Source organism: Dunckerocampus dactyliophorus, chromosome 13, assembly GCF_027744805.1.
Source record: "Dunckerocampus dactyliophorus isolate RoL2022-P2 chromosome 13, RoL_Ddac_1.1, whole genome shotgun sequence".
NCBI lineage: Eukaryota > Metazoa > Chordata > Actinopteri > Syngnathiformes > Syngnathidae > Dunckerocampus > Dunckerocampus dactyliophorus.
In genome coordinates, this window is record NC_072831.1 from 1,779,196 (window position 1) to 1,789,207 (window position 10,012).

At 43.0% G+C, this 10,012-nt stretch overlaps 1 long non-coding RNA gene across 2 annotated transcripts; it reads right to left on the reverse strand.

Moving 5' to 3' along the window:
- Window positions 1–2,159: 2,159 nt before the first annotated feature.
- Window positions 2,160–6,249, reverse strand: LOC129192970 (uncharacterized). 2 transcript variants are annotated; one of them, XR_008573527.1, is made up of 4 exons: window positions 6,088–6,249; window positions 5,793–5,869; window positions 5,640–5,710; window positions 2,160–2,439 (listed from the first exon to the last, which is right to left on the reverse strand). It is a non-coding gene; the product is annotated as an uncharacterized LOC129192970 (long non-coding RNA). The 2 variants fall into 2 exon arrangements; XR_008573528.1 differs by lacking the exon at window positions 2,160–2,439 and adding an exon at window positions 3,837–4,186.
- Between the last annotated feature and the right edge of the window lie 3,763 nt (window positions 6,250–10,012).

Sequence of the window (10,012 nt, forward strand, 5' to 3'; positions counted from 1 at the left end):
CTCCCTGGGGGTGGGGGTGGCGGTGGGCGGGAATTGGCGCTTCCGGCGCGGGCGGGCTTCTTTCCGGCTGTGGAGGCGTCTCTGGGCCTGCCGGTTTGTGGCCCCCGGTACCCGTCTGCCTTTGTGGGGTGTGATCTCTCGCTGGTCTCAGGGGTTGGCAGTCCTCCGGCCCGCTGGCGCCCTGTCCTTGGCTGGGATTACCTCTCTTCGGCCCCTTACTGGTCTTCCCGGGGGGGGGGCTCTCTGGGCTGGCTCTTGGGGCACTGATCTTTGTGCTGCCTGCCCCTATGGGCCTGGTGGCCTTCTGGCGGCCGGGGCCCGGCCTTGCTATTTGGGGCGGGACTCTCTGGGAGGTGGAAGGCGGCCCCTTTCCTTTCATGCACTCTCAGTGACAATCACACGCCCACACATTCCTGCACCTTTATATATATATGAAGTCTTCCTTACATACAGAGATACCTGTACATATGCACACTCACAGTACATACGTACTTCCCCACATTACTCACTGAGTTAACCAGGGTGTTATTATGTTGTTGGTTTTATTACAGCGACGGTGATTTCAGCAGTATGACTATATATATATATATGTGTGTATGTGCGGTATGTGTGTGTATATATATATATATATGTATATGTATATATATATGTATATATATATGTGTATGTATGTGTATGTATGTATATATGTGTGTATATGTATTTTTTTTTTTTTTTTTACAATGATGTGCATTACAGTAACTTTGATTCTATGCACTATCATGGATAATCATTTCATTACTACAGTTATGTGTGACTGTTTCAATGCGGTATTATCATGGTGATCACTATCATAATTCATCATTTCATGACTGCTATTGTGTGCGACTGTTTCAATGCAGTATTGTCATTGTGATCACTGTCATAGTTCATCATTTCATGACTGCTATTATGTCTGATTGTCATTGACAGCTTTGTCATTGTGGTTGTTGATATTGATTTGTCCTTTATCCTTGTTCGTCTTTATAGTTGTCACGGACATTTATTTGCTGATGTCGTTCTGTATGTTTCTGTTGTTCTGTCACAATTGTTGTTGTTGCTGCTGTTGTCCTTGTCTCTTGTCTCTCTTTTTTTTGTTTTTGTCCCCTCTCGCCCCCCCCCCCTTTTTCCTTTTCTCTTCTTCTCTGTCCCCTCCTGCTCCGGTCCGGTCGCTCCAAATTTGCTTTATAACAAGCATCAAGGTCGAATAAATTTTGTATGACAGGGGAAGTGTATATCACACTTCTCTCTGGCAGAGTAAATCTGTTGAGCACTTGACGGCATTTAGGTATACAATTCTATCTGCTTTAAAGGCTGGACAGGACAGGGGTTAAAAAAAAAAAAAAAAAAAAAAAAAAAAAAAAAATTAAAGGAAAGCTTTTTATTTTGCCCATCATCCACAATCCTTATGTGAGACATGAACACGTCTTTCTCTTTTCTGTGCGTTCTAAAGTTATAAAAACAGCTAAAAGGAGGCAGGTAATTATGCACATAATGCAGTGCTTCTCACACTGCAGTGGGGCAGGCTCCCCTGGGAGTGCGCAGTGAACTGTCAGGGGGGGCCTGAGAAGCAGGGAGGACTTTCAATATTAGTGCAGACTTGCCAACATGTATGAATGCTATCCATTTTGTTGCTTTTCACAGGTTTCAGTTTTGGGTTCGGCCTCTACAGAACAGATAAACAAATATATATGATCAGTTTCTCAATCGTATTTCAAATCGGGGGGGTGCAAAAGCATTTCTGTCCCCTGGTGGGGGCATGGCAGAAAATAATTGCGAACCACTGACGTATTGGGACACACCTATTATTACACCTCCAAAAACCCTATTTTGCCCGCGGCATCACTAAGCCAGTAACATTTGGTTAATATGCAGGTGAAATTATGCAAATGGAGCATTGTTGGTGATTTTTTAAAGTTATTTTTCACAAGGCTTTATATGCGGAATAGGTGCGTCCCATTACGTGCATTCTTCGCTGCGTGTTTTTAGCTGTTTTTCTATCTTTAGAACGGACTGAAAGGAGGAAAAAATGTGTACAGTGTTCCCTCTCTACAACGCGGTTCACTATATGCGGACTCGCTGTTACACAGGTTTTTTTTGTGTGCAATGAGCTTTTTTTTTTTTTTTACAGTGTATGAACGCCCATTTTATTCTGCGTCCTGATTCGCTAAGGGAGAACACACGTTGTGTTCTGCGTCCCGATTGTCTAAGGGACTGTAGGGACTGCCTAATTTACATAATTGTCCAAATAGCTGTTCGTAATACTTTAATACTGTAAGTTTGTTCCTCCCCGACAGAACTCACAATGCTTTAATGATATGACTCCTGATGACACGAATGCCCTGATTGATGCCCACTCACATCCGCTGACTCACGAAGCCATCAAGCGAGGATGAGGAAGAAGAGGAAAACGTTTATATCCTGTAAGCAAAAACATATATCATGAACGAAAAAACTTCTATGACACGGTTTCACTTAACACGGGTATTTTCTGGAACCTAACTCCTGTGTTAAACGAGGGAACACTGTATTCATGTTTCACATAAGAATTGCGATGATGGGTGCAGTTTTCCTGTCAGACAAAAATATGTGTTGTTATTTTTAAAGTTGTAAGGAACAAACAAACAAAATGAGTTGTCATTTTTGGAAAATTTGGTTGAGGAACAAGTTACACAGTCGTCTCTCGCTCCATCGCGGTTCAAACATCACTCCCTCGCCCTATCCGGGTTTTTCAAAAATGAAGTAATTCGTAAATGATGGCTGTTTAGTGGTCAACTATGGCCTATTATCAGTCCAAATATTCAAAGACAAGTCATATGTAGTATTCTTGTCAATAGGCACCAGTAATGTTACATTGATGAGATATTACCTTACATTACCTTAACTTGCACTGCTTTAAGTCCGCTTACGGATGCAGAGTGAAATAGAGTTGGCCTCCCATTCCGTGTGGAAGTGGTACATTTTTGCTTTCTTTCTTTGTACATCTCCCACACTCCGTTTGAAATACTTTCTAAAGTTTCGAAGAAATAACTTGGAGGCAAACTAGTTAGCTTGATAGCTTGCTGTATGCTATTATCTCCTTGCAGTGATCCTGTAGCCTGCGCATTAGTGTTGCGCAATGTGGTGTAAACAAACTTCAGGGGCAGGCACTGGGTTTGGCCTCTGGGCGGAGGGGCGGTTCCTTGTTTGATGGTCAAGTTGTGAAGCACGTAGCAAGATGATATGGCCTGCACTGGACAGGTACAGTCATAGCTATTTGTAGTTTCACTGTTCTACCACTAGGTTCTGTTTATACAGATGTAAGAGTTGTGCATAAATGTACGTATTTTCCTGCGCACGAGTACGAGTGGGTAAATCGCAAACTTTGCGCGGGAATGTTCTTACACACGCCCTACGCACACATCTCTGCAGACATGACATCCACAGTGAATTCCTCTTAGGGGTTAGGGCTGGGTGTCCAAACTATGGCCCGGGGGCCATTTGTGAGCTGCAGCTCGTTTTTTACTGGCCCGCGACACATTTTAGAAATTAAAATTTCCAAAAAATTGAAACAAAGAGAAAAAAGATGTAACAATATGTGTTCATCAGCTTTGCCACCTTAAAACCAAGCTTGTTGTCTTTAAATACATATAAAACATCTTTTTTTAGTCTTTTTAAAAAATACAAAGTATTAAAATGTCAAAATGGCCCCGGCATTCTCTGACTTTTCTATTAGTGGCCTTCGGTAGAAAAAGTTTGGACACCCCTGGGTTAGGGGCTAAGGCCGTATGAGCCTTTCCGTTACTACATTGGTTGTGTTGCTGCTGTGGTGTGCAATAAGCTTGTTCAGAAGTCCTCATGTTGTCAAAACGTTTTCTTTTCCAACTTTCTCAAGCACTCCTAATCATTTTCAAAGTAAAAAAAAGAAGCATTTTGAGTGTCTTCCAAGCCTTCAGAGACTTGCTGTGTTTGGTGTGTGAGAAACACGTGTTACTGAGTGTGTCTTTAACGCTCATTACGCTTGCTTACTTTAAAGAGGCCGCAGCCTCAAGCTGAGGATCCCTGAAAGCTACAGGAACCAAGACCTTCTCTTGTCAAAGCTGGTCAGGGGCCTTATTCATGAAGCTTGCGTAGGCACAAAATGGGGCCAAAACGTTGCGTACACCGTTTTCCACGGCAAGTATGGTACCTATAAACACACAACTTGACGTGAGAATGTGCGCACCGCAACGGCACCTTTGTAGCTGGCATACGCACCTTTTGGGGACATGGAAAAAAGGCCACGCACATTGTAAGTGGTGAAGTGAACTCATTTGTTAGAAACAAACATGCAGTGGAAGCCAGTAAAGATTTATCCATCTTTGCATGAAAACATCACGCCGTTCTTGGCTTAAACCATTTGTGGAAAGTGTTGTTATTTGACATGACACTATGATGGATATCATTTATCATAAACACCATTACGGCTGGCAACCAGTCCATGGTGTACCCCGCCTGTCGCCCAAAGTCAGCTGGGATAGGTTCCAGCATACGCCCGCGACCCTAATGAGGAGAAGGGGTATAAAAAAGATGGATGGATGACACCATTACACACCAGCGTCTAGTATCCCCACTAAAAGATACGTGAAAAAGACAACTTGAATACTTGTTTTATTTTATAGCCATGATAACATTATGTGTTCCGTTATTAATGATAACAAACATCAGGTTGTCAATTAAATCATTCTAGGTATTAAGAGACGCAGAGCTAATATCCTTAGTGCTCCCTTTCTTGCTTTTCTTTGGACAGTTTATAAAACAAAATCAAGTTATTTGCTGCATATGTAAAGTATGCCATCAACAGCAACATTTATTTGTCCAACCACAGCCTTTATTTGTGAGGACAGTGTCAGGGCCGTGTGCGTAAAATCCTCTTTCCTAAATGATGGCCTTTCCATTTGTTGTGCTTTGAAATAACACATTAGTTCCGATATACCTAATATTCTCATGGCGCTCATGTCATCATGAAGTTAAATATTTTTAAACTATCCGTCTGGAATAACAGCAATTCATTTTCAACATAACTTCACCCCCATTGGAGTCATTGCGTCGACCTCGAAATGGAAGAGATTTTGCTAAGCTTATCTAAAATGTGGTATCAATTCGGAAAAATGTACAAACAGGCTCACTAGAAACTTGTTTTTGTTTTGTTCTGCCACAGTGCGCCCCGTTCCACTTACGGACTCGCTCATCTTCCTCTTGTCATGCCACTGCTGTGTCTTCGGCTTCTCAGCAGCCATGATTCAGAGTGAATTGCAACCAAGGGTCATTAAATATGGACGCCGCATTCATGAGCCACTGCGCATTGACCATTTATGGAGAATTGAAGGCGTGGTTATGGCCCCAACAGTAGCACATGTTTTTATGAGGGATTTTTATTCGGGATTATTGCGCCTGCTGTGTGATCATTCAAAGCAATCAAGTCTGGTGCTTGTGTATCTCACTCAACATTACACTTACTGACACCTAATGGCCAGTGTAGAACACTACATGTCACTCACTGGGTCTGATAGTGTTTAGGCCAGCAGAGAAGCATTTGCTGGAGATGGAGATGTGCATGAATGTGTGTGTGTGTGTGTGTGTGTGCACGCTCACTCACTCACTCTGTGCAATGAGACAATGAATCTTTGTAGGCGACCTTGTAGCTGTGTGTCTCCGGGTTGCGCACTGCCACCTACACACACACACACACACACACAAGTTAATGTGTGTGAACAGCAAGATGTCATCACATGACAAGGGTTAGTTACACTTACACTATCCAGCTCCCACAAGGATGACACAAGCTTGTCCATGTCGTCTTCCTGGTTCAGGTTGTCCACACACTCCTTACCTGTGGAGACACAGTCGCTATGTCAGTAACACACACGTGTGATGTGTAACATGTAACCTTCATCCTCAGAGAGTCAGAGCTCCTCTTTGAATCATCTTCGTCATCATTCTAGACCCTTCTACAAGAAGAAGGTGAAAGGCCGTGTCTGGCTCACACTCACACACACACACACACACACACACACACACACACACACACACACACACACATCACTGTACCGTGATGTTCTGCGGGCCCATTTTCTTGTTGCACAAAGCTTCCCGATCTTCTCCTTCATCTGGCAGATCTCCTGGCCGCTCAGCTGGGAGGAGTCTGGAGATCGTTTGTTCCAGGCAGGATGTTCAAGCGGGTGTCCATGAAGGAGACCATGCACATGACTGGGTTCTGCACACATCACATTCACACTTAGTTCATCTTAGGGGTTAGGACCAATGTTCCCTCTAACTTTTCAAGTGTGAGCATACAAACTAACGACCTGAGCATTCCTTGGACTTCTGTGAGAGTATGTACAAGTATGTCTTTACAACCGCTCCCCTCTTCTGGCGTGCCCCAGGTTTCCATCCTTGGGCCTACCTTATTTTCACCATACACGCTACCATTAGGACCAATCATCTCCAGACACAATATCCATTTTCATTTTTTGCCGTATGACGTACAGCTCTACCTACCAGCAATGCTCAGTGACAAGAACGCACTAGATCCCCTCCATTGCCGCCTTCATGACATCAACCAATGCCTGTCTCAGAATTTTCTTCATTTAAATGAAGGAAAAACAGACGACATTGATTTTACACCGATTCACCACACAGTGAACCAAGTTTTAACATCACCACCCCTCTTTTTGCTCCTGCAGTCTAACAGTCTAAAGTTTGACAAGCAAATGAGTTCTGTGGTCAGAGCAAGTTTCTTCCACCTCAGGCTCCTGGCAAAGGTCAAGCCCTTTTTATCAAGTACAGATCTTGAAAAAGCGATTCATGCTTTCATCAGCTCGAGGCTTGATTATTGTAATGCCCTCTACAGTACACTGGAGTAAATCAGTCCCTGTTACGTTCAGCGGATGTTGGACCCCAGATGCAGAGGCAGGAGGCAGATGGACAGGTAAGAACAAAAACAGAACAAACAGAACAAAAGGCGATGGTGCGGGAGTCAGGAGGCTGAACAAAAAGGCACCATGAAGGACACACTTGGAAGAGAGCCGAGGGAGATCTCGCCTGGAGGGCCGGCAGCACTGGGCACACCTTCTGGGAGACACAGGGTAAGTTGGACCACAGGATTGGAAAAAGAGGTCCACCAAAACTGTAACAAAGGAGTAAAGTCCAAAGAGCCAGAAGACAACTGTCCGTGTATGTGGCACAAACCATTTAGGAATAATCCAGCATCTCCCAGGTGCAGTCCATCTGCTTAAAAAGGATGTGCTGGCTCATCAGAGACAGGTGCGCCCAGTAGTCCCGCCTTCTGCCGGAGAAAGGGCTCCTGAAACGGGAAAGAATACGCCCAAGAGAAGGCGAGGAAGAACAGGTGGCAGGGACAGGAAGTGAACCCTGACAGTCCCTCCTCCACAGGCTCCAGTTGGTACAAAACACAGCTGCTTGTCTTCTTACTAAAGCTCCAAAATACGCCCATATCACTCCAGTTGTCCGTTCTCTCCACTGGCTCCCGGTACAGTCTAGAATCCATTTTAAAGTCCTTGTATTTGTGTTCAAGGCCATTAACGGCCTTGCTCCAGCATACTTGGCTGAGCTTTTAACTGTCCGTGACCACGCCAGGGCCCTGCGCAGCTCTCAACACACAACATTAGTAGTCACAAGGATAAAAAATGGAGGGATCGCGCTTTTGCTGCGTTTGCCTCCACACTTTGGAACTCCCTTCCACCTGTGCTACGATCTACTACAGAGTTGTCAGTTTTTAAATCTCTTTTAAAAAGTTATTTATTCAGACTGGCTTATAAAACATGATGATTATATGTACAGTATTTTAGTTGTGATTCTGTGCTGGTATTTTTAATTTTAATTTTGTTTTAGTTGTTTTTTATTCGCTCTTACCCTGTTCTCATTTGCTATAACCTGTTTTTACTCTTGTGAAGCACTTTGGGCACCATTGGGATGTTGTAAGGTGCTATCCAAATAAACTTTGATTTGATTTGATATGATTCTCTTTTCTGTGCGTTCTAAAGATATAAAACGGGTAAAAAAGAAGCAGCTCATTAATGCACAGAATGAGACACACACAAGCCAGCTATTAAAACACCTCCAAAAACCCCAAACAAGGTTTTATGGTTTTAAATCCATGCTGTAAGCATGAAGTAACAGGTACAGTCATAACATGTAACACGTATCCTATTTTGCCGTATTTTGGTCACTTTAGCAGAAGTTCTTTCCTGGGCGCGTTGATATCACATAGCAACATAGAAGGGAACACTACACCTAGCGTTAACTTTTCCAAACTCATAAACAAAAACACAGCAGCAGTGGCGGCAGTTCCAATACGTAGCGTTAACTTATGGTAGTGGCCTGACGTTCGATGAGTGAGTAGCCTGTCGCTAGCTGACTAGCAGCTAGCCGGTGTGGTGTGGCGAGGTGTCACTACACCAATAGTTCTTCAGTGTAAAAAATGTTAATAACAATAATAATAACAATGTCGCTGTGGCTTGGTTGATATGCAGGTCACATTATGGAAATGGTGCATTGTTGGCGTTTTTTGGAAGCTTTATAGGCGGACTAGGTGCGTCCCATTATGTACATGCTTAGCTGCGTCATGTCTAACATAACAATTGTGGCTGATGGGCAGAATTCCAAAAAAAGTGCAGTTTTCCTTTAATGCAAGGAATGAGGCTGCTAACAGAGTTTTGGCAAGTTGTTGCTTTTCAAGCCTTGTTGTTCCTATTTTATGTGCACTTTCCTAATGTGTGATATGGCCACTTCCCGAAATCATGGCTGTTCATCTTGCTATGTGTGTCACTAAATAAATGAAGGTTGTGTTGTTGCACACTTACCATGTTTATTTGTTGATCTGAGTGTTTTAGCCTTAGTTTCTTTGCAGTGGGAAAAGTTGGACAGACCTCTTTATTTGTAGGGATCCACATGAGCCAAAACACAACAACACTGGACGATTAGTTGACTAGGAACAAAATCTTAACGAATCATATTCGACGGCCCTATACATTATGTTGTCACTTCACAAAATTAGCAGTAGGTTTATTTCATTGTACCCCTTCTCCGTGTCTCAGCAATTAACAAAGAATTCTGAACAAATCAGCGGAGCTCAGCAGGGGGCGAAAATACAAAATACAGTTCTCTTTTTGAACTGCATTTTCAGAAAATGCCACAGGCCAATTTAAAAAAATAAACCTGGGGGCTGCAAATGGCCCCTGGGCCGGACTTTGGACACCCTAGAATTTGCCCTTGGTTCCAGAGATAAGTGTTCATACTGACTTGACTTGCACACAATTGCTTGCTAAAAACCCCCTGAAATGTATGACATTATGCATCACCAGAGGAGATACAGTATATTCAATCCCCTGCCGCTCACAGACGCTGGGGGGCATAATTGAAAACTACAGGCTGTCACTAAAGTCTGGACACATAGGCAAAAATGCATATATTCTATAAAATTCCATAGATTTAAATAATTATAAGAAAATTATGTGTAACAGATGCCAGCCTGTGAGGCTGCGCATGTGTACGTTGGTAAAACCTCACTCCCTCTGCCTTGAGAGCTGTGCTGAACACGCGGACTGTCTGGTCTTTTGGCCGCGTGGTCAGCGCTTTTGCCTCCCATTGCGAATGTACACTACAGTGATTGAGACCCGGAGAGGGCGGTGCGAAGGAGGGTGGGTTACATATGGAAACATAAAACATTTGTACTTTGTATGTATTGCTTTTCTATTTGGTAAAATTATTTAAATGTATTAATAATTATTTCCAGAATAATTTTTGACTTTAAAAAATTCCATTAAATTAAATTAAATTATTATCATTAAAATATCCTTTAAATCCCTCAAAGCCCTCCTCTGTCTTTATTCCTTGACTTTGTAAACAATATAACAATATATGAATACCACAATATCAACAATTGCGTTAGTACCGATTCAATACTGATACAATCCTTGGTATCGATACATGAATATTTATCTCGCTCCGCCCA